We start from the raw sequence: 25,827 nt of genomic DNA on the forward strand, positions 1-25,827 counted from the left end.
AAGCTATGTCGCGTGCTGCGGTATGCGGACACACTGAAAGCACAATAGTAGAACACAGATGAAGCTTCTAAGTTGATGTAAGAGCCAGTAAGAAGTAGTAAAATTCAAGTTTTACGTATCGGTTATTGACTTTTTAACCTTCTTTGGTGCCTTGGGCACGAGCTAAGAAGTTAAGCCTTTGCATGAAGGAGGACTAGCAGCCGAGTTGCACGGGAGAATGTGAAAAGTGTTCATATGTAGTAAAAACCTTAGAAATCCGTCCGTTTTCGTCATTTGTTATTGAATCGACTTAAAGCCAGATCGTCACATTGGCCGCTCTTCTCTCTGAAACGGTTGTACTTCTCGTCTGCAAAGCTATGTCGCGTGCTGCGGTATGCGGACACACTGAAAGCACAATAGTAGAACACAGATGAAGCTTCTAAGTTGATGTAAGAGCCAGTAAGAAGTAGTAAAATTCAAGTTTTAGGTATCGGTTATTGACTTTTTAACCTTCTTTGGTGCCTTGGACACGAGCTAAGAAGTTAAGACTTTGCATGAAGGAGGACTAGAAGCCGAGTTGCACGGGAGAATGTGAAAAGTGTTCATATGTAGTAAAAACCTTAGAAATCCGTCCGTTTTCGTCATTTGTTATCGAATCGACTTAAAGCAGGATCGTCACATTGACCGCTCTTCTCTCTGAAACGCTTGTACTTATCGTCTGCAAAGCTATGTCGCGTGCTGCGGTGTGCGGAGACACTAAAAGCACCATAGTAGAACACAGATGAAGCTTCTAAGTTGATGTAATAGCCAGTAAAATGTAATACAATTCAAGTTCTAGGTATCCATTATTGACTTTTTAGCTGGCTTTGGTGCCTTGGACATGAGCTAGGACCTTAAGATTCTGCATGAAAGGAGGACTAGCAGCCGAGTTCCACGGGAGAATGTGAAAAGTGTTCATATGTAGTAAAAACCTGAGAAATCCGTCCGTTTTCGTCATTTGTTATCGAATCGACTTAAAGCCAGATCGACACATTGGCCGCTCTTCTCTCTGAAACGGTTGTACTTATCGTCTGCAAAACTATGTCGCGTGCTGCGGTATGCTGAGACACTAAAAGCACCATAATAGAACACAGATGAAGCTTCTAAGTTGATGTAATAGCCAGTAAGAAGTAGTACAATTCAAGTTTTAGGTATTGAATATGGAACTTTTAGCTGGCTTTGGTGCCTTGGACATGAGCTAGGACCTTAAGATTCTGCATGAAAGGAGGACTAGCAGCCGAGTTGCACGGGAGAATGTGAAATGTGTTCATATGTAGTAAAAACCTGAGAAATCCGTCCGTTTTCGTCATTTGTTATCGAATCGACTTAAAGTCAGATCGTCACATTGGCCGCTCTTCTCTCTGAAACGCTTGTACTTATCGTCTGCAAAGCTATGTCGCGTGCTGCGGTATGGGGACACACTAATATCACCATAGTAGAACACAGATGAAGCATCTAAGTTGATGTAATAGCCAGTAAGAAGTAGTACAATTCAAGTTTTAGGTATCGATTATTGACTTTTTAGCTGGCTTTGGTGCCTTGGACATGAGCTAGGACCTTAAGATTCTGCATGAAAGGAGGACTAGCAGCCGAGTTGCACGGGAGAATGTGAAAAGTGTTCATATGTAGTAAAAACCTGAGAAATCCGTCCGTTTTCGTCATTTGTTATCGAATCGACTTAAAGCCAGATCGACACATTGGCTGCTCTTCTCTCTGAAACGGTTGTACTTATCGTCTGCAAAGCTATGTCGCGTGCTGCGGTATGCGGACACACTAAAAGCACCATAGTAGAACACAGATGAACCATCTAAGTTGATGTAATAGCCAGTAAGAAGTAATCCAATTCAAGTTTTAAGTATTGGATATTGACCTTTTAGCTGGCTTTGGTGCCTTGGACATGAGCTAGGACCTTAAGATTCAGCATTAAAGGAGGACTAGCAGCCGAGTTGCACGGGTGAATGTGAAAAGTGTTCATATGTAGTAAAAACCTGACAAATCCGTCCGTTTTCGTCATTTGTTATCGAATCGACATAAAGCCAGATCGTCACATTAACCGCTCTTCTCACTGAATCGGTTGTACTTATCGTCTGCAAAGCTATGTCGCGTGCTGCGGTATGTGGAGAGAGTAAAAGCACCATAGTAGAACACAGATCACGCTTCTAAGTTGATGTAATAGCCAGTAAGAAGTAGTAGAATTCAAGTTTTAGGTATCGATTATTGACTTTTTAGCTCGCTTTGGTGCCTTGGACATGAGCTAGGACCTTAAGATTCTGCATGAAAGGAGGACTAGCAGCCGAGTTGCACGGGAGAATGTGAAATGTGTTCATATGTACTAAAAACCTGAGAAATCCGTCCGTTTTCGTCATTTGTTATCGAATCGACTTAAAGCCAGATCGTCACATTTTCCGCTCTTCTCTCTGAAACGCTTGTACTTATCATCTGCAAAGCTATGTCGCGTGCTGCGGTATGCGGAGACACTAAAATCACCATAGTAGAACACAGATGAAGCATCTAAGTTGATGTAATAGCCAGTAACAAGTAGTACAATTCAAGTTTTAGGTATCGATTATTGACTTTTTAGCTGGCTTTGGTGCCTTGGACATGAGCTAGGACCTTAAGATTCTGCATGAAAGGAGGACTAGCAGCCGAGTTGCACGGGAGAATGTGAAAAGTGTTCATATGTAGTAAAAACCTGAGACATCCGTCCGTTTTCGTCATTTGTTATCGAATCGACTTAAAGCCAGATCGACACATTGGCCGCTCTTCTCTCTGAAACGGTTGTACTTATCGTCTGCAAAGCTATGTCGCGAGCAGCGGTATGCGGAGACACTAAAAGCACCATAGTAGAACACAGATCAAGCTTCTAAGTTGATGTAATAGCCAGTAAGAAGTAGTACAATTCAAGTTTTAGGTATTGAATATGGACCTTTTAGCTGGCTTTGGTGCCTTGGACATGAGCTAGGACCTTAAGACTGTGCATGAAAGGAGGACTAGCAGCCGAGTTGCACGGGAGAATGTGAAAAGTGTTCATATGTAGTAAAAACCTAAGAAATTCGTCCGTTTTCGTCATTTGTTATGGAATCGACTTAAAGCCAGATCGTCACATTGGCCGCTCTTCTCTCTGAAACGGTTGTACTTATCGTCTGCAAAGCTATGTCGCGTGCTGCGGTATGCGGACACACTAAAAGCACCGTAGTAGAACACAGATGAACCATCTAAGTTGATGTAATAGGCAGTAAGAAGTAATCCAATTCAAGTTTTAGGTATTGAATATTGACCTTTTAGCTGGCTTTGGTGCCTTGGACATGAGCTAGGACCTTAAGATTCTGCATTAAAGGAGGACTAGCAGCCGAGTTGCACGGGTGAATGTGAAAAGTGTTCATATGTAGTAAAAACCTGACAAATCCGTCCGTTTTCGTCATTTGTTACCGAATCGACTTAAAGCCAGATCGTCACATTAACCGCTCTTCTCACTGAAACGGTTGTACTTATCGTCTGCAAAGCTATGTCGCGTGCTGCGGTATGTGGAGAGAGCAAAAGCACCATAGTAGAACACAGATGAAGCTTCTAAGTTGATGAAATAGCCAGTAAGAAGTAGTAGAATTCAAGTTTTAGGTATCGATTATTGACTTTTTAGCTGGCTTTGGTGCCTTGGACATGAGCTAGGACCTTAAGATTCTGCATGAAAGGAGGACTAGCAGCCGAGTTGCACGGGAGAATGTGAAATGTGTTCATATGTAGTAAAAACCCGAGAAATCCGTCCGTTTTCGTCATTTGTTATCGAATCGACTTAAAGCCAGATCGTCACATTGGCCGCCCTTCTCTCTAAAACGCTTGTACTTATCATCTGCAAAGCTATGTCGCGTGCTGCGGTATGCAGAGACACTAAAATCACAATAGTAGAACACAGATGAAGCATCTAAGTTGATGTAATAGCCAGTAAGAAGTAGTACAATTCAAGTTTTAGGTATTGAATATGGACCTTTTAGCTGGCTTTGGTGCCTTGGACATGAGCTAGGACCTTAAGACTGTGCATGAAAGGAGGACTAGCAGCCGAGTTGCACGGGAGAATGTGAAAAGTGTTCATATGTAGTAAAAACCTAAGAAATTCGTCCGTTTTCGTCATTTGTTATCGAATCGACTTAAAGCCAGATCGTCACATTGGCCGCTCTTCTCTCTGAAACGGTTGTACTTCTCGTCTGCAAAGCTATGTCGCGTGCTGCGGTATGCGGAGACACTAAAATCACCATAGTAGAACACAGATGAAGCATCAAAGTTGATGTAATAGCCAGTAAGAAGTAGTCCCATTCAAGTTTTAGGTATCGATTATTGACTTTATAGCTGGCTTTGGTGACTTGGACATGAGCTAGGACCTTAACATTCTGCATGAAAGGAGGACTAGCAGCCGAGTTGCACGGGAGAATGTGAAAAGTGTTCATATGTAGTAAAAACCGTAGAAATCCGTCCGTATTCGTCATTTGTTATCGAATCGACTTAAAGTTAGATCGTCACATTGGCCGCTCTTCTCACTGAAACGCTTGTACTTATCGTCTGCAAAGTTATGTCGCGTGCTGCGGTATGCGGACACACTAAAATCACCATAGTAGAACACAGATCTAGCTTCTAAGTTGATGTAATAGCCAGTAAGAAGTAGTACAATTCAAGTTTTAGGTATCGATTATTGACTTTTTAGCTGGCTTTGGTGACTTGGACATGAGCTAGGACCTTACGATTCTGCATGAAAGGAGGACTAGCAGCCGAGTTGCATGGGAGAATGTGAAAAGTGTTCATATGCAGTAAAAACCTGAGACATCCGTACGTTTTCGTCATTTGCTATCGAATCGACTTAAAGCCAGATCGTCACATTGGCCGCTCTTCTCACTGAAACGGTTGTACTTATCGTCTGCAAAGCTATGTCGCGTGCTGCGGAATGCGGACACACTAAAAGCACAATAGTAGAACACAGATGAAGCATCTAAGTTGATGTAATAGCCAGTAAGAAGTAGTAAAATTCAAGTTTTAGGTATCTGTTATTGACTTTTTAACCTTCTTTGGTGCCTTGGACACGAGCTTGGAACTTAAGACTTTGCATGAAGGAGGACTAGCAGCCGAGTTGCACGGGAGAATGTGAAAAGTGTTCATATCTAAAAAAAAAAAAAAAACCTGAGAAATCCGTCCGTTGTCGTCATTTGTTATCGAATCGACTTAAAGCCAGATCGTCACATTGGCCGCTCTTCTCTCTGAAACGGTTGTACTTATCGTCTTCAAAGGTATGTCGCGTGTTGCCGTAGACGGAAACAGGAAAAACACCATAGTAGAACACAGGTGAAGCTTCGAAGTTGATGTAATAGCCAGTAAGAAGTAATCCAATTCAAGTTTTAGGTATAGATTATTGACTTTTTAGCTGGCTTTGGTGCCTTGGACATGAGCTAGGACCTTAAGATTCTGCATGAAAGGAGGACTAGCTGCCGAGTTGCACGGGAGGATGTGAAAAGTGTTCATATGCAGTAAAAACCTGAGACATCCGTCCATTTTCGTCATTTGTTATCGAATCGACTTAAAGCCAGATCGTCACATTGGCCGCTCTTCTCTCTGAAACGGTTGCACTTATCGTCTGCAAAGCTATGTCGCGTGCTGCGGTATGCGGACACACTAAAAGCACCATAGTAGAACACATTTGAAGCATCTAAGTTGATGTAATAGCCAGTAAGAAGTAATCCAATTCAAGTTTTAGGTATCGGTTATTGACTTTTTACCCTTCTTTGGTGCCTTGGACACGAGCTAGAAACTTAAGATTTTGCATGAAGGAGGACTAGCAGCCGAGTTGCACGGGAGAATGTGAAAAGTGTTCATATGTAGTAAAAACCTGAGAAATCCGTCCGTTTTCGTCATTTGTTATCGAATCGACTTAAAGCCAGATCGTCACATTGGCCGCTCTTCTCTCTGAAACGGTTGTACTTATCGTCTGCAAAGCTATGTCGCGTGCTGCGGTATGCGGAGACACTAAAAGCACCATAGTAGAACACAGATGAAGCTTCTAAGTTGATGTAATAGTCAGTAAGAAGTAGTACAATTCAAGTTTTAGGTATCGATTATTGACTTTTTAGCTGGCTTTGGTGCCTTGGACATGAGCTAGGACCTTAAGATTCTGCATGAAAGGAGGACTAGCAGCCGAGTTGCACGGGAGAATGTGACACGTGTTCATATGTAGTAAAAACCTGAGACATCCGTCCGTTTTCGTCATTTGTTATCGAATCGACTTAAAGCCAGATCGACACATTGGCCGCTCTTCTCTCTGAAACGGTTGTACTTATCGTCTGCAAAAGTTATGTCGCGTGCTGCGGTATGCTGAGACACTAAAAGCACCATAATAGAACACAGATGAAGCTTCTAAGTTGATGTAATAGCCAGTAAGAAGTAGTACAATTCAAGTTTTAGGTATTGAATATGGAACTTTTAGCTGGCTTTGGTGCCTTGGACATGAGCTAGGACCTTAAGATTCTGCATGAAAGGAGGACTAGCAGCCGAGTTGCACGGGAGAATGTGAAAAGTGTTCATATGTAGTTAAAACCTGAGAAATCCGTCCGTTTTCGTCATTTGTTATCGAATCGACTTAAAGCCAGATCGTCACATTGGCCGCTCTTCTCTCTGAAACGGTTGTACTTATCGTCTTCAAAGGTATGTCGCGTGTTGCCGTAGACGGAAACAGGAAAAACACCATAGTAGAACACAGGTGAAGCTTCGAAGTTGATGTAATAGCCAGTAAGAAGTAATCCAATTCAAGTTTTAGGTATAGATTATTGACTTTTTAGCTGGCTTTGGTGCCTTGGACATGAGCTAGGACCTTAATATTCTGCATGAAAGGAGGACTAGCAGCCGAGTTGCACGGGAGAATGTGAAAAGTGTTCATATGTAGTTAAAACCTGAGAAATACGTCCGTTTTCGTCATTTGTTATCGAATCGACTTAAAGCCAGATCGTCACATTGGCCGCTCTTCTCTCTGAAACGGTTGTACTTATCGTCTGCAAAGCTATGTCGCGTGCTGCGGTATGCGGAGACACTAAAAGCACCATAGTAGAACACCCATTAAGCTTCTAAGTTGATGTAATAGCCAGTAAGAAGTAGTAAAATTCAAGTTTTAGGTATCGATTATTGACTTTTTAGCTGGCTTTGGTGCCTTGGACATGAGATAGGACCTTAACATTCTGCATGAAAGGAGGACTAGCAGCCGAGATACACGGGAGAATGTGAAAAGTGTTCATATGCAGTAAAAAGCAGAGACATCCGTCCGTTTTCGTCATTTGTTATCGAATCGACTTAAAGCGAGATCGTCACATTGGCTGCTCTTCTCTCTGAAACGGTTGCACTTATCGTCTGCAAAGCTATGTCGCGTGCTGCGGTATGCGGACACACTAAAAGCACCATAGTAGAACACAGATGAAGCATCTAAGTTGATGTAATAGCCAGTAAGAAGTAATCCAATTCAAGTTTTAGGTATTGAATATTGACCTTTTAGCTGGCTTTGGTGCCTTGGACATGAGCTAGGACCTTAAGATTCTGCATTAAAGGAGGACTAGCAGCCGAGTTGCATGGGAGAATGTGAAAAGTGTTCATATGTAGTAAAAACCTGAGAAATCCGTCCGTTTTCGTCATTTGTTATCGAATCGACTTAAAGCGAGATCGTCACATTGGCTGCTCTTCTCTCTGAAACGGTTGCACTTATCGTCTGCAAAGCTATGTCGCGTGCTGCGGTATGCGGAGACACTAACATCACCATAGTAGAACACAGATGAAGCATCTAAGTAGAAGTAATAGCCAGTAAGAAGTAATCCAATTCAAGTTTTAGGTATCGATTATTGACTTTTTAGCTGGCTTTGGTGCCTTGGACATGAGCTAGGACCTTAAGATTCTGCATGAAAGGAGGACTAGCAGCCGCGTTGCACGGGAGAATGTGAAATGTGTTCATATGCAGTAAAAACCTGAGACATCCGTCCGTTTTCGTCATTTGTTATCGAATTGACTTAAAGCCAGATCGTCACATTGGCCGCTCTTCTCTCTGAAACGGTTGTACTTATCGTCTGCAAAGCTATGTCGCGTGCTGCGGTATGCGGACACACTAAAAGCACCATAGTAGAACACAGATGAAGCTTCTAAGTTGATGTAATAGCCAGTAAGAGGAAATAAAATTCAAGTTTTATGTATCGGTTATTGACTTTTTACCCTTCTTTGGTGCCTTGGACACGAGCTAGAAACTTAAGATTTTGCATGAAGGAGGACTAGCAGCCGAGTTGCACGGGAGAATGTGAAAAGTGTTCATATGTAGTAAAAACCTGAGAAATCCGTCCGTTTTCGTCATTTGTTATCGAATCGACTTAAAGCCAGATCGTCACATTGGCTGCTCTTCTCTCTGAAACGGTTGTACTTATCGTCTGCAAAGCTATGTCGCGTGCTGCGGTATGCGGAGACACTAAAAGCACCATAGTAGAACACAGATGAAGCTTCTAAGTTGATGTAATAGTCAGTAAGAAGTAGTACAATTCAAGTTTTAGGTATCGATTATTGACTTTTTAGCTGGCTTTGGTGCCTTGGACATGAGCTAGGACCTTAAGATTATGCATGAAATGAGGACTAGCAGCCGAGTTGCACGGGAGAATGTGACACGTGTTCTTATGTAGTAAAAACCTGAGACATCCGTCCGTTTTCGTCATTTGTTATCGAATCGACTTAAAGCCAGATCGACACATTGGCCGCTCTTCTCTCTGAAACGGTTGTACTTATCGTCTGCAAAGCTATGTCGCGTGCTGCGGTATGCTGAGACACTAAAAGCACCATATTAGAACACAGATGAAGCTTCTAAGTTGATGTAATAGCCAGTAAGAAGTAGTACAATTCAAGTTTTAGGTATTGAATATTGAACTTTTAGCTGGCTTTGGTGCCTTGGACATGAGCTAGGACCTTAAGATTCTGCATGAAAGGAGGACTAGCAGCCGAGTTGCACGGGAGAATGTGAAAAGTGTTCATATGTAGTTAAAACCTGAGAAATCCGTCCGTTTTCGTCATTTGTTATCGAATCGACTTAAAGCCAGATCGTCACATTGGCCGCTCTTCTCTCTGAAACGGTTGTACTTATCGTCTTCAAAGGTATGTCGCATGTTGCCGTAGGCGGAAACAGGAAAAGCACCAAAGTAGAACACAGATGAAGCTTCTAAGTTGATGTAATAGCCAGTAAGAAGTAGTCCAATTCAAGATTTAGGTATCGATTATTGACTTTTTAGCTGGGTTTTGGTGCCTTGGACATGAGGTAGGACCTTAATATTCTGCATGAAAGGAGGACTAGCAGCCGAGTAGCATGGGGGAATGTAAAAAGTGTTCAGATGTAGTAAAAACCTGAGAAATACGTCCGTTTTCGTCATTTGTTATCGAATCGACTTAAAGCCAGATCGTCACATTGGCCGCTCTTCTCTCTGAAACGGTTGTACTTATCGTCTGCAAAGCTATGTCGCGTGCTGCGGTATGCGGAGACACTAAAAGCACCATAGTAGAACACCCATTAAGCTTCTAAGTTGATGTAATAGCCAGTAAGAAGTAGTAAAATTCAAGTTTTAGGTATCGATTATTGACATTTTAGCTGGCTTTGGTGCCTTGGACATGAGATAGGACCTTAACATTCTGCATGAAAGGAGGACTAGCAGCCGAGATACACGGGAGAATGTGAAAAGTGTTCATATGCAGTAAAAAGCTGAGACATCCGTCCGTTTTCGTCATTTGTTATCGAATCGACTTAAAGCCAGATCGTCACATTGGCCGCTCTTCTCTCTGAAACGGTTGTACTTATCGTCTGCAAAGCTATGTCGCGTGCTGCGGTATGCGGACACACTAAAAGCACCATAGTAGAACACAGATGAAGCATCTAAGTTGATGTAATAGCCAGTAAGAAGTAATCCAATTCAAGTTTTAGGTATTGAATATTGACCTTTTAGCTGGCTTTGGTGCCTTGGACATGAGCTAGGACCTTAAGATTCTGCATTAAAGGAGGACTAGCAGCCGAGTTGCATGGGAGAATGTGAAAAGTGTTCATATGTAGTAAAAACCTGAGAAATCCGTCCGTTTTCGTCATTTGTTATCGAATCGACTTAAAGCGAGATCGTCACATTGGCTGCTCTTCTCTCTGAAACGGTTGCACTTATCGTCTGCAAAGCTATGTCGCGTGCTGCGGTATGCGGAGACACTAACATCACCATAGTAGAACACAGATGAAGCATCTAAGTAGATGTAATAGCCAGTAAGAAGTAATCCAATTCAAGTTTTAGGTATCGATTATTGACTTTTTAGCTGGCTTTGGTGCCTTGGACATGAGCTAGGACCTTAAGATTCTGCATGAAAGGAGGACTAGCAGCCGCGTTGCACGGGAGAATGTGAAATGTGTTCATATGCAGTAAAAACCTGAGACATCCGTCCGTTTTCGTCATTTGTTATCGAATTGACTTAAAGCCAGATCGTCACATTGGCCGCTCTTCTCTCTGAAACGGTTGTACTTATCGTCTGCAAAGCTATGTCGCGTGCTGCGGTATGCGGAGACACTAAAAGCACCATAGTAGAACACAGATGAAGCTTCTAAGTTGATGTAATAGTCAGTAAGAAGTAGTACAATTCAAGTTTTAGGTATCGATTATTGACTTTTTAGCTGGCTTTGGTGCCTTGGACATGAGCTAGGACCTTAAGATTATGCATGAAAGGAGGACTAGCAGCCGAGTTGCACGGGAGAATGTGACACGTGTTCTTATGTAGTAAAAACCTGAGACATCCGTCCGTTTTCGTCATTTGTTATCGAATCGACTTAAAGCCAGATCGTCACATTGGCCGCTCTTCTCTCTGAAACGGTTGTACTTATCGTCTTCAAAGGTATGTCGCATGTTGCCGTAGGCGGAAACAGGAAAAGCACCATAGTAGAACACAGATGAAGCTTCTAAGTTGATGTAATAGCCAGTAAGAAGTAGTCCAATTCAAGATTTAGGTATCGATTATTGACTTTTTAGCTGGGTTTTGGTGCCTTGGACTTGAGGTAGGACCTTAATATTCTGCATGAAAGGAGGACTAGCAGCCGAGTTGCATGGGGGATTGTGAAAAGTGTTCAGTTGTAGTAAAAACCTGAGAAATACGTCCGTTTTCGTCATTTGTTATCGAATCGACTTAAAGCCAGATCGTCACATTGGCCGCCCTTCTCTCTGAAACGGTTGTACTTATCGTCTGCAAAGCTATGTCGCGTGCTGCGGTATGCGGAGACACTAAAAGCACCATAGTAGAACACCCATTAAGCTTCTAAGTTGATGTAATAGCCAGTAAGAAGTAGTAGAATTCAAGTTTTAGGTATCGATTATTGACTTTTTAGCTGGCTTTGGTGCCTTGGACATGAGATAGGACCTTAACATTCTGCATTAAAGGAGGACTAGCAGCCGAGTTGCATGGGAGAATGTGAAAAGTGTTCATATGTAGTAAAAACCTGAGAAATCCGTCCGTTTTCGTCATTTGTTATCGAATCGACATAAAGCGAGATCGTCACATTGGCTGCTCTTCTCTCTGAAACGGTTGCACTTATCGTCTGCAAAGCTATGTCGCGTGCTGCGGTATGCGGAGACACTAAAATCACCATAGTAGAACACAGATGAAGCATCTAAGTTGATGTAATAGCCAGTAAGAAGTAATCCAATTCAAGTTTTAGGTATCGATTATTGACTTTATAGCTGGCTTTGGTGCCTTGGACATGAGCTAGGACCTTAAGATTCTGCATGAAAGGAGGACTAGCAGCCGAGTTGCACGGGAGAATGTGAAAAGTGTTCATATGCAGTAAAAACCTGAGACATCCGTCCGTTTTCGTCATTTGTTATCGAATCGACTTAAAGCCAGATCGTCACATTGGCCGCTCTTCTCTCTGAAACGGTTGTACTTATCGTCTGCAAAGCTATGTCGCGTGCTGCGGTATGCGGACACACTAAAAGCACCATAGTAGAACACAGATGAAGCTTCTAAGTTGATGTAATAGCCAGTAAGAGGAAATAAAATTCAAGTTTTATGTATCGGTTATTGACTTTTTACCCTTCTTTGGTGCCTTGGACACGAGCTAGAAACTTAAGATTTTGCATGAAGGAGGACTAGCAGCCGAGTTGCACGGGAGAATGTGAAAAGTGTTCATATGTAGTAAAAACCTGAGAAATCCGTCCGTTTTCGTCATTTGTTATCGAATCGACTTAAAGCCAGATCGTCACATTGGCTGCTCTTCTCTCTGAAACGGTTGTACTTATCGTCTGCAAAGCTATGTCGCGTGCTGCGGTATGCGGAGACACTAAAAGCACCATAGTAGAACACAGATGAAGCTTCTAAGTTGATGTAATAGTCAGTAAGAAGTAGTACAATTCAAGTTTTAGGTATCGATTATTGACTTTTTAGCTGGCTTTGGTGCCTTGGACATGAGCTAGGACCTTAAGATTATGCATGAAATGAGGACTAGCAGCCGAGTTGCACGGGAGAATGTGACACGTGTTCTTATGTAGTAAAAACCTGAGACATCCGTCCGTTTTCGTCATTTGTTATCGAATCGACTTAAAGCCAGATCGACACATTGGCCGCTCTTCTCTCTGAAACGGTTGTACTTATCGTCTGCAAAGCTATGTCGCGTGCTGCGGTATGCTGAGACACTAAAAGCACCATATTAGAACACAGATGAAGCTTCTAAGTTGATGTAATAGCCAGTAAGAAGTAGTACAATTCAAGTTTTAGGTATTGAATATTGAACTTTTAGCTGGCTTTGGTGCCTTGGACATGAGCTAGGACCTTAAGATTCTGCATGAAAGGAGGACTAGCAGCCGAGTTGCACGGGAGAATGTGAAAAGTGTTCATATGTAGTTAAAACCTGAGAAATCCGTCCGTTTTCGTCATTTGTTATCGAATCGACTTAAAGCCAGATCGTCACATTGGCCGCTCTTCTCTCTGAAACGGTTGTACTTATCGTCTTCAAAGGTATGTCGCATGTTGCCGTAGGCGGAAACAGGAAAAGCACCAAAGTAGAACACAGATGAAGCTTCTAAGTTGATGTAATAGCCAGTAAGAAGTAGTCCAATTCAAGATTTAGGTATCGATTATTGACTTTTTAGCTGGGTTTTGGTGCCTTGGACATGAGGTAGGACCTTAATATTCTGCATGAAAGGAGGACTAGCAGCCGAGTAGCATGGGGGAATGTAAAAAGTGTTCAGATGTAGTAAAAACCTGAGAAATACGTCCGTTTTCGTCATTTGTTATCGAATCGACTTAAAGCCAGATCGTCACATTGGCCGCTCTTCTCTCTGAAACGGTTGTACTTATCGTCTGCAAAGCTATGTCGCGTGCTGCGGTATGCGGAGACACTAAAAGCACCATAGTAGAACACCCATTAAGCTTCTAAGTTGATGTAATAGCCAGTAAGAAGTAGTAAAATTCAAGTTTTAGGTATCGATTATTGACATTTTAGCTGGCTTTGGTGCCTTGGACATGAGATAGGACCTTAACATTCTGCATGAAAGGAGGACTAGCAGCCGAGATACACGGGAGAATGTGAAAAGTGTTCATATGCAGTAAAAAGCTGAGACATCCGTCCGTTTTCGTCATTTGTTATCGAATCGACTTAAAGCCAGATCGTCACATTGGCGGCTCTTCTCTCTGAAACGGTTGTACTTATCGTCTGCAAAGCTATGTCGCGTGCTGCGGTATGCGGACACACTAAAAGCACCATAGTAGAACACAGATGAAGCATCTAAGTTGATGTAATAGCCAGTAAGAAGTAATCCAATTCAAGTTTTAGGTATTGAATATTGACCTTTTAGCTGGCTTTGGTGCCTTGGACATGAGCTAGGACCTTAAGATTCTGCATTAAAGGAGGACTAGCAGCCGAGTTGCATGGGAGAATGTGAAAAGTGTTCATATGTAGTAAAAACCTGAGAAATCCGTCCGTTTTCGTCATTTGTTATCGAATCGACTTAAAGCGAGATCGTCACATTGGCTGCTCTTCTCTCTGAAACGGTTGCACTTATCGTCTGCAAAGCTATGTCGCGTGCTGCGGTATGCGGAGACACTAACATCACCATAGTAGAACACAGATGAAGCATCTAAGTAGATGTAATAGCCAGTAAGAAGTAATCCAATTCAAGTTTTAGGTATCGATTATTGACTTTTTAGCTGGCTTTGGTGCCTTGGACATGAGCTAGGACCTTAAGATTCTGCATGAAAGGAGGACTAGCAGCCGCGTTGCACGGGAGAATGTGAAATGTGTTCATATGCAGTAAAAACCTGAGACATCCGTCCGTTTTCGTCATTTGTTATCGAATTGACTTAAAGCCAGATCGTCACATTGGCCGCTCTTCTCTCTGAAACGGTTGTACTTATCGTCTGCAAAGCTATGTCGCGTGCTGCGGTATGCGGAGACACTAAAAGCACCATAGTAGAACACAGATGAAGCTTCTAAGTTGATGTAATAGTCAGTAAGAAGTAGTACAATTCAAGTTTTAGGTATCGATTATTGACTTTTTAGCTGGCTTTGGTGCCTTGGACATGAGCTAGGACCTTAAGATTATGCATGAAAGGAGGACTAGCAGCCGAGTTGCACGGGAGAATGTGACACGTGTTCTTATGTAGTAAAAACCTGAGACATCCGTCCGTTTTCGTCATTTGTTATCGAATCGACTTAAAGCCAGATCGTCACATTGGCCGCTCTTCTCTCTGAAACGGTTGTACTTATCGTCTTCAAAGGTATGTCGCATGTTGCCGTAGGCGGAAACAGGAAAAGCACCATAGTAGAACACAGATGAAGCTTCTAAGTTGATGTAATAGCCAGTAAGAAGTAGTCCAATTCAAGATTTAGGTATCGATTATTGACTTTTTAGCTGGGTTTTGGTGCCTTGGACTTGAGGTAGGACCTTAATATTCTGCATGAAAGGAGGACTAGCAGCCGAGTTGCATGGGGGATTGTGAAAAGTGTTCAGTTGTAGTAAAAACCTGAGAAATACGTCCGTTTTCGTCATTTGTTATCGAATCGACTTAAAGCCAGATCGTCACATTGGCCGCCCTTCTCTCTGAAACGGTTGTACTTATCGTCTGCAAAGCTATGTCGCGTGCTGCGGTATGCGGAGACACTAAAAGCACCATAGTAGAACACCCATTAAGCTTCTAAGTTGATGTAATAGCCAGTAAGAAGTAGTAGAATTCAAGTTTTAGGTATCGATTATTGACTTTTTAGCTGGCTTTGGTGCCTTGGACATGAGATAGGACCTTAACATTCTGCATTAAAGGAGGACTAGCAGCCGAGTTGCATGGGAGAATGTGAAAAGTGTTCATATGTAGTAAAAACCTGAGAAATCCGTCCGTTTTCGTCATTTGTTATCGAATCGACATAAAGCGAGATCGTCACATTGGCTGCTCTTCTCTCTGAAACGGTTGCACTTATCGTCTGCAAAGCTATGTCGCGTGCTGCGGTATGCGGAGACACTAAAATCACCATAGTAGAACACAGATGAAGCATCTAAGTTGATGTAATAGCCAGTAAGAAGTAATCCAATTCAAGTTTTAGGTATCGATTATTGACTTTATAGCTGGCTTTGGTGCCTTGGACATGAGCTAGGACCTTAAGATTCTGCATGAAAGGAGGACTAGCAGCCGAGTTGCACGGGAGAATGTGAAAAGTGTTCATATGCAGTAAAAACCTGAGACATCCGTCCGTTTTCGTCATTTGTTATCGAATCGACTTAAAGCCAGATCGTCACATTGGCCGCTCTTCTCTCTGAAACGGTTGTACTTATCGTCTGCAAAGCTATGTCGCGTGCTGCGGTATGCGGACACACTAAAAGCACCATAGTAGAACACAGATGAAGCTTCTAAGTTGATGTAATAGCCAGTAAGAAGAAATAAAATTCAAGTTTTATGTATCGGTTATTGACTTTTTACCCTTCTTTGGTGCCTTGGACACGAGCTAGACACTTGAGATTTTGCATGAAGGAGGACTAGCAGCCGAGTTGCACGGGAGAATGTGAAAAGTGTTCATATGTAGTAAAAACCTGAGAAATCCGTCCGTTTTCGTCATTTGTTATCGAATCGACTTAAAGCCAGATCGTCACATTGGCCGCTCTTCTCTCTGAAACGGTTGTACTTATCGTCTGCAAAGCTATGTCGCGTGCTGCGGTATGCGGAGACACTAAAAGCACCATAGTAGAACACAGATGAAGCTTCTAAGTTGATGTAATAGTCAGTAAGAAGTAGTACAATTCAAGTTTTAGGTATCGATTATTGACTTTTTAGCTGGCTTTGGTGCCTTGGACATGAGCTAGGACCTTAAGATTCTGCATGAAAGGAGGACTAGCAGCCGAGTTGAACGGGAGAATGTGACACGTGTTCATATGTAGTAAAAACCTGAGACATCCGTCCGTTTTCGTCATTTGTTATCGAATCGACTTAAAGCCAGATCGACACATTGGCCGCTCTTCTCTCTGAAACGGTTGTACTTATCGTCTGCAAAGTATGTCGCGTGCTGCGGTATGCGGACACACTAAAAGCACCATAATAGAACACAGATGAAGCTTCTAAGTTGATGTAATAGCCAGTAAGAAGTAGTACAATTCAAGTTTTAGGTATTGAATATTGAACTTTTAGCTGGCTTTGGTGCCTTGGACATGAGCTAGGACCTTAAGATTCTGCATGAAAGGAGGACTAGCAGCCGAGTTGCACGGGAGAATGTGAAAAGTGTTCATATGTAGTTAAAACCTGAGAAATCCGTCCGTTTTCGTCATTTGTTATCGAATCGACTTAAAGCCAGATCGTCACATTGGCCGCTCTTCTCTCTGAAACGGTTGTACTTATCGTCTGCAAAGCTATGTCGCGTGCTGCGGTATGCGGAGACACTAAAAGCATCATAGTAGAACACAGATGAAGCTTCTAAGTTGATGTAATAGTCAGTAAGAAGTAGTACAATTCAAGTTTTAGGTATCGATTATTGACTTTTTAGCTGGCTTTGGTGCCTTGGACATGAGCTAGGACCTTAAGATTCTGCATGAAAGGAGGACTAGCAGCCGCGTTGCACGGGAGAATGTGAAATGTGTTCATATGCAGTAAAAACCTGAGACATCCGTCCGTTTTCGTCATTTGTTATCGAATTGACTTAAAGCCAGATCGTCACATTGGCCGCTCTTCTCTCTGAAACGGTTGTACTTATCGTCTGCAAAGCTATGTCGCGTGCTGCGGTATGCGGACACACTAAAAGCACCATAGTAGAACACAGATGAAGCTTCTAAGTTGATGTAATAGCCAGTAAGAGGAAATAAAATTCAAGTTTTATGTATCGGTTATTGACTTTTTACCCTTCTTTGGTGCCTTGGACACGAGCTAGAAACTTAAGATTTTGCATGAAGGAGGACTAGCAGCCGAGTTGCACGGGAGAATGTGAAAAGTGTTCATATGTAGTAAAAACCTGAGAAATCCGTCCGTTTTCGTCATTTGTTATCGAATCGACTTAAAGCCAGATCGTCACATTGGCCGCTCTTCTCTCTGAAACGGTTGTACTTATCGTCTGCAAAGCTATGTCGCGTGCTGCGGTATGCGGAGACACTAAAAGCACCATAGTAGAACACAGATGAAGCTTCTAAGTTGATGTAATAGTCAGTAAGAAGTAGTACAATTCAAGTTTTAGGTATCGATTATTGACTTTTTAGCTGGCTTTGGTGCCTTGGACATGAGCTAGGACCTTAAGATTATGCATGAAAGGAGGACTAGCAGCCGAGTTGCACGGGAGAATGTGACACGTGTTCTTATGTAGTAAAAACCTGAGACATCCGTCCGTTTTCGTCATTTGTTATCGAATCGACTTAAAGCCAGATCGTCACATTGGCCGCTCTTCTCTCTGAAACGGTTGTACTTATCGTCTTCAAAGGTATGTCGCATGTTGCCGTAGGCGGAAACAGGAAAAGCACCATAGTAGAACACAGATGAAGCTTCTAAGTTGATGTAATAGCCAGTAAGAAGTAGTCCAATTCAAGATTTAGGTATCGATTATTGACTTTTTAGCTGGGTTTTGGTGCCTTGGACTTGAGGTAGGACCTTAATATTCTGCATGAAAGGAGGACTAGCAGCCGAGTTGCATGGGGGATTGTGAAAAGTGTTCAGATGTAGTAAAAACCTGAGAAATACGTCCGTTTTCGTCATTTGTTATCGAATCGACTTAAAGCCAGATCGTCACATTGGCCGCCCTTCTCTCTGAAACGGTTGTACTTATCGTCTGCAAAGCTATGTCGCGTGCTGCGGTATGCGGAGACACTAAAAGCACCATAGTAGAACACCCATTAAGCTTCTAAGTTGATGTAATAGCCAGTAAGAAGTAGTAGAATTCAAGTTTTAGGTATCGATTATTGACTTTTTAGCTGGCTTTGGTGCCTTGGACATGAGATAGGACCTTAACATTCTGCATTAAAGGAGGACTAGCAGCCGAGTTGCATGGGAGAATGTGAAAAGTGTTCATATGTAGTAAAAACCTGAGAAATCCGTCCGTTTTCGTCATTTGTTATCGAATCGACATAAAGCGAGATCGTCACATTGGCTGCTCTTCTCTCTGAAACGGTTGCACTTATCGTCTGCAAAGCTATGTCGCGTGCTGCGGTATGCGGAGACACTAAAATCACCATAGTAGAACACAGATGAAGCATCTAAGTTGATGTAATAGCCAGTAAGAAGTAATCCAATTCAAGTTTTAGGTATCGATTATTGACTTTATAGCTGGCTTTGGTGCCTTGGACATGAGCTAGGACCTTAAGATTCTGCATGAAAGGAGGACTAGCAGCCGAGTTGCACGGGAGAATGTGAAAAGTGTTCATATGCAGTAAAAACCTGAGACATCCGTCCGTTTTCGTCATTTGTTATCGAATCGACTTAAAGCCAGATCGTCACATTGGCCGCTCTTCTCTCTGAAACGGTTGTACTTATCGTCTGCAAAGCTATGTCGCGTGCTGCGGTATGCGGACACACTAAAAGCACCATAGTAGAACACAGATGAAGCTTCTAAGTTGATGTAATAGCCAGTAAGAAGAAATAAAATTCAAGTTTTATGTATCGGTTATTGACTTTTTACCCTTCTTTGGTGCCTTGGACACGAGCTAGACACTTGAGATTTTGCATGAAGGAGGACTAGCAGCCGAGTTGCACGGGAGAATGTGAAAAGTGTTCATATGTAGTAAAAACCTGAGAAATCCGTCCGTTTTCGTCATTTGTTATCGAATCGACTTAAAGCCAGATCGTCACATTGGCCGCTCTTCTCTCTGAAACGGTTGTACTTATCGTCTGCAAAGCTATGTCGCGTGCTGCGGTATGCGGAGACACTAAAAGCACCATAGTAGAACACAGATGAAGCTTCTAAGTTGATGTAATAGTCAGTAAGAAGTAGTACAATTCAAGTTTTAGGTATCGATTATTGACTTTTTAGCTGGCTTTGGTGCCTTGGACATGAGCTAGGACCTTAAGATTCTGCATGAAAGGAGGACTAGCAGCCGAGTTGAACGGGAGAATGTGACACGTGTTCATATGTAGTAAAAACCTGAGACATCCGTCCGTTTTCGTCATTTGTTATCGAATCGACTTAAAGCCAGATCGACACATTGGCCGCTCTTCTCTCTGAAACGGTTGTACTTATCGTCTGCAAAGTATGTCGCGTGCTGCGGTATGCGGACACACTAAAAGCACCATAATAGAACACAGATGAAGCTTCTAAGTTGATGTAATAGCCAGTAAGAAGTAGTACAATTCAAGTTTTAGGTATTGAATATTGAACTTTTAGCTGGCTTTGGTGCCTTGGACATGAGCTAGGACCTTAAGATTCTGCATGAAAGGAGGACTAGCAGCCGAGTTGCACGGGAGAATGTGAAAAGTGTTCATATGTAGTTAAAACCTGAGAAATCCGTCCGTTTTCGTCATTTGTTATCGAATCGACTTAAAGCCAGATCGTCACATTGGCCGCTCTTCTCTCTGAAACGGTTGTACTTATCGTCTGCAAAGCTATGTCGCGTGCTGCGGTATGCGGAGACACTAAAAGCATCATAGTAGAACACAGATGAAGCTTCTAAGTTGATGTAATAGTCAGTAAGAAGTAGTACAATTCAAGTTTTAGGTATCGATTATTGACTTTTTAGCTGGCTTTGGTGCCTTGGACATGAGATAGGACCTTAACATTCTGCATGAAAGGAGGACTAGCAGCCGAGATACACGGGAGAATGTGAAAAGTGTTCATATGCAGTAAAAAGCTGAGACATCCGTCCGTTTTCGCCATTTGTTATCGAATCGACTTAAAGCCAGATCGTCACATTGGCTGCTCTTCTCTCTGAAACGGTTGTACTTATCGTCTGCAAAGCTATGTCGCGTGCTGCGGTATGCGGACACACTAAAAGCACCATAGTAGAACACAGATGAAGCATCTAAGTTGATGTAATAGCCAGTAAGAAGTAATCCAATTCAAGTTTTAGGTATTGAATATTGACCTTTTAGCTGGCTTTGGTGCCTTGGACATGAGCTAGGACCTTAAGATTCTGCATTAAAGGAGGACTAGCAGCCGAGTTGCATGGGAGAATGTGAAAAGTGTTCATATGTAGTAAAAACCTGAGAAATCCGTCCGTTTTCGTCATTTGTTATCGAATCGACTTAAAGCGAGATCGTCACATTGGCTGCTCTTCTCTCTGAAACGGTTGCACTTATCGTCTGCAAAGCTATGTCGCGTGCTGCGGTATGCGGAGACACTAAAATCACCATAGTAGAACACAGATGAAGCATCTAAGTTGAGGTAATAGCCAGTAAGAAGTAATCCAATTCAAGTTTTAGGTATCGATTATTGACTTTTTAGCTGGCTTTGGTGCCTTGGACATGAGCTAGGACCTTAAGATTCTGCATTAAAGGAGGACTAGCAGCCGAGTTGCACGGGAGAATGTGAAAAGTGTTCATATGCAGTAAAAACCTGAGACATCCGTCCGTTTTCGTCATTTGTTATCGAATCGACTTAAAGCCAGATCGTCACATTGGCCGCTCTTCTCTCTGAAACGGTTGTACTAATCGTCTGCAAAGCTATGTCGCGTGCTGCGGTATGCGGACACACTAAAAGCACCATAGTAGAACACAGATGAAGCTTCTAAGTTGATGTAATAGCCGGTAAGAAGAAATAAAATTCAAGTTTTATGTATCGGTTATTGACTTTTTACCCTTCTTTGGTGCCTTGGACACGAGCTAGAAACTTAAGATTTTGCATGAAGGAGGACTAGCAGCCGAGTTGCACGGGAGAATGTGAAAAGTGTTCATATGTAGTAAAAACCTGAGAAATCCGTCCGTTTTCGTCATTTGTTATCGAATCGACTTAAAGCCAGATCGTCACATTGGCCGCTTTTCTCTCTGAAACGGTTGTACTTATCGTCTGCAAAGCTATGTCGCGTGCTGCGGTATGCGGAGACACTAAAAGCACCATAGTAGAACACAGATGAAGCTTCTAAGTTGATGTAATAGTCAGTAAGAAGTAGTACAATTCAAGTTTTAGGTATCGATTATTGACTTTTTAGCTGGCTTTGGTGCCTTGGACATGAGCTAGGACCTTAAGATTCTGCATGAAAGGAGGACTAGCAGCCGAGTTGCACGGGAGAATGTGACACGTGTTCATATGTAGTTAAAACCTGAGAAATCCGTCCGTTTTCGTCATTTGTTATCGAATCGACTTAAAGCCAGATCGTCACATTGGCCGCTCTTCTCTCTGAAACGGTTGTACGTATCGTCTTCAAAGGTATGTCGCATGTTGCCGTAGGCGGAAACAGGAAAAGCACCATAGTAGAACACAGATGAAGCTTCTAAGTTGATGTAATAGCCAGTAAGAAGTAGTCCAATTCAAGATTTAGGTATCGATTATTGACTTTTTAGCTGGGTTTTGGTGCCTTGGACATGAGGTAGGACCTTAATATTCTGCATGAAAGGAGGACTAGCAGCCGAGTTGCATGGGGGTATGTGAAAAGTGTTCAGATGTAGTAAAAACCTGAGAAATACGTCCGTTTTCGTCATTTGTTATCGAATCGACTTAAAGCCAGATCGTCACATTGGCCGCTCTTCTCTCTGAAACGGTTGTACTTATCGTCTGCAAAGCTATGTCGCGTGCTGCGGTATGCGGAGACACTAAAAGCACCATAGTAGAACACCCATTAAGCTTCTAAGTTGATGTAATAGCCAGTAAGAAGTAGTAAAATTCAAGTTTTAGGTATCGATTATTGACTTTTTAGCTGGCTTTGGTGCCTTGGACATTAGATAGGACCTTAACATTCTGCATGAAAGGAGGACTAGCAGCCGAGTTGCACGGGAGAATGTGAAAAGTGTTCATATGCAGTAAAAACCTGAGACATCCGTCCGTTTTCGTCATTTGTTATCGAATCGACTTAAAGCCAGATCGTCACATTGGCCGCTCTTCTCTCTGAAACGGTAGTACTTATCGTCTGCAAAGCTATGTCGCGTGCTGCGGTATGCGGACACACTAAAAGCACCATAGTAGAACACAGATGAAGCTTCTAAGTTGATGTAATAGCCAGTAAGAAGTAGTAATCCAATTCAAGTTTTAGGTATCGATTATTGACTTTTTAGCTGGCTTTGGTGCCTTGGACATGAGCTAGGACCTTAAGATTCTGCATGAAAGGAGGACTAGCAGCCGGGTTGCACGGGAGAATGTGAAAAGTGTTCATATGTAGTAAAAACCTGAGAAATCCGTCCGTTTTCGTCATTTGTTATCGCATCGACTTAAAGCCAGATCGACACATTGGCCGCTCTTCTCTCTGAAACGGTTGTACTTATCGTCTGCAAAGCTTTGTCGCGTGCTGCGGTATGCTGAGACACTACAAGCACCATAGTAGAACACAGATGAAGCTTCTAAGTTGAGGTAATAGCCAGTAAGAGGTAGTACATTTCAAGTTTTAGGTATCGGTTATTGACTTTTTCCCTTCTTTGGTGCCTTGGACACGAGCTAGGAACTTAAGATTTCGCATGAAGGAGGACTAGCAGCCGAGTTGCACGGGAGAATGTGAAAAGTGTTCATATGCAGTAAAAACCTGAGAAATCCGTCCGTTTTCGTCATTTGTTATCGAATCGACTTAAAGCCAGATCGTCACATTGGCCGCTCATCTCTCTGAAACGGATGTACTTATCGTCTGCAAAGCTATGTCGCGTGCTGCGGTATGCGGAGACACTAAAAGCACCATAGTAGAACACAGATGAAGCTTCTAAGTTGATGTAATAGCCAGTAAGAAGTAGTACAATTCAAGTTTTAGGTATCGATTATTGACTTTTTAGCTGGCTTTGGTGCCTTGGACATGAGCTAGGACCTTAAGATTCTGCATGTAAGGAGGACTAGCAGCCGAGTTGCGCGGGTGAATGTGAAACGTGTTCATATGTAGTAAAAACCTGAGAAATCCGTCCGTTTTCGTCATTTGTTATCGAATCGACTTAAAGCCAGATCGTCACATTGGCCGCTCTTCTCTCTGAAACGGTTGTACTTATCGTCTGCAAAACTATGTCGCGTGCTGCGGTATGCGGAGAAACTAAAACCACCGTAGGAGAACACACATGAAGCTTCTAAGTTGATGTAATAGCCAGTAAGAAGTAGTACAATTCAAGTTTTAGGTATTGATTATTGACTTTTTAGCTGGCTTTGGTGCCTTGGACATGAGCTAGGACCTTAAGATTCTGCATGAAAGGAGGACTAGCAGCCGAGTTGCACGGGAGAATGTGAAAAGTGTTCATATGTAGTAAAAACCTGAGAAATCCGTCCGTTTTCGTCATTTGTTATCGCATCGACTTAAAGCCAGATCGACACATTGGCCGCTCTTCTCTCTGAAACGGTTGTACTTATCGTCTGCAAAGCTTTGTCGCGTGCTGCGGTATGCTGAGACACTACAAGCACCATAGTAGAACACAGATGAAGCTTCTAAGCTGAGGTAATAGCCAGTAAGAGGTAGTACAATTCAAGTTTTAGGTATTGAATATTGACGTTTTAGCTGGCTTTGGTGCCTTGGACATGAGATAGGACCTTAAGATTCTGCATGAAAGGAGGACTAGCAGCCGAGTTGCACGGGAGGATGTGAAAAGTGTTCATATGTAATAAAAACCTGAGACATCCGTCCGTTTTCGTCATTCGTTATCGAATCGACGTAAAGCCAGATCGTCACATTGGCCGCTCTGCTCTCTGAAATGGTTGTACTTATCGTCTGCAAAGCTATGTCGCGTACTGCGGTATTCGGAGACACTAAAAGCACCACAGTAGAACACAGATGAAGCTTCTAAGTTGATGTAATAGCCAGTAAGAAGCAGTACATTTCAAGTTTTAGGTATTGATTATTGACTTTTTAGCTGGCTTTGGTGCCTTGGACATGAGCTAGGACCTTAAGATTCTGCATGAAAGGAGGACTAGCAGCCGAGTTGCACGGGAGAATGTGAAAAGTGTTCATATGTAGTAAAAACCTGAGAAATCCGTCCGTTTTCGTCATTAGTTATCGAATCGACTTCAAGCCAGATTGTCACATTGGCCGCTCTTCTCTCTGAAACGGTTGTACTTATCGTCTGCAAAACTATGTCGCGTGCTGCGGTATGCGGAGAAACTAAAACCACCGTAGGAGAACACACATGAAGCTTCTAAGTTGATGTAATAGCTAGTAAGAAGTAGTACAATTCAAGTTTTAGGTATTGATTATTGACTTTTTAGCTGGCTTTGGTGCCTTGGACATGATCTAGGACCCTAAGATTCTGCATGAAAGGAGGACTAGCAGCCGAGTTGCACGGGAGAATGTGAAAAGTGTTCATATGTAGTAAAAACCTGAGAAATCCGTCCGTTTTCGTCATTTGTTATCGCATCGACTTAAAGCCAGATCGACACATTGGCCGCTCTTCTCTCTGAAACGGTTGTACTTATCGTCTGCAAAGCTTTGTCGCGTGCTGCGGTATGCTGAGACACTAAAAGCACCATAGTAGAACACAGATGAAGCTTCTAAGTTGAGGTAATAGCCAGTAAGAGGTAGTACAATTCAAGTTTTAGGTATTGAATATTGACGTTTTAGCTGGCTTTGGTGCCTTGGACATGAGCTAGGACCTTAAGATTCTGCATGAAAGGAGGACTAGCAGCCGAGTTGCACGGGAGGATGTGAAAAGTGTTCATATGCAGAAAAACCTGAGAGATCCGTCCGTTTTCATCATTTGTTATCGAATCGACTTAAAGCCAGATCGTCACATTGGCCGCTCTTCTCTCTGAAACGCTTGTACTTATCGTCTGCAAAGCTATGTCGCGTGCTGCGGTATGCGGAGACACTAAAAGCACCGTAGTAGAACATAGATGAAGCTTCTAAGTTGATGTAATAGCCAGTAAGAAATAGTACAATTCAAGTTTTAGATATCGGTTATTGACTTTTTAGCTTTCTTAGGTGCCTTGACCATGAGCTAGGACCTTAAGATTCTGCATGAAAGGAGGACTAGCAGCCGAGTTGCACGGGAGAATGTGAAAAGTGTTCATATGTAGTAAAAACCTGAGAAATCCGTCCGTTTTCGTCCTTTGTTATCGCATCGACTTAAAGCCAGATCGACACATTGGCCGCTCTTCTCTCTGAAACGGTTGTACTTTTCGTCTGCAAAGCATTGTCGCGTGCTGCGGTATGCTGAGACACTACAAGCACCATAGTAGAACACAGATGAAGCTTCTAAGTTGAGGTAATAGCCAGTAAGAGGTAGTACAATTCAAGTTTTAGGTATTGAATATTG

This window comes from Schistocerca gregaria, unplaced genomic scaffold (genome assembly GCF_023897955.1).
Source record: "Schistocerca gregaria isolate iqSchGreg1 unplaced genomic scaffold, iqSchGreg1.2 ptg000583l, whole genome shotgun sequence".
NCBI lineage: Eukaryota > Metazoa > Arthropoda > Insecta > Orthoptera > Acrididae > Schistocerca > Schistocerca gregaria.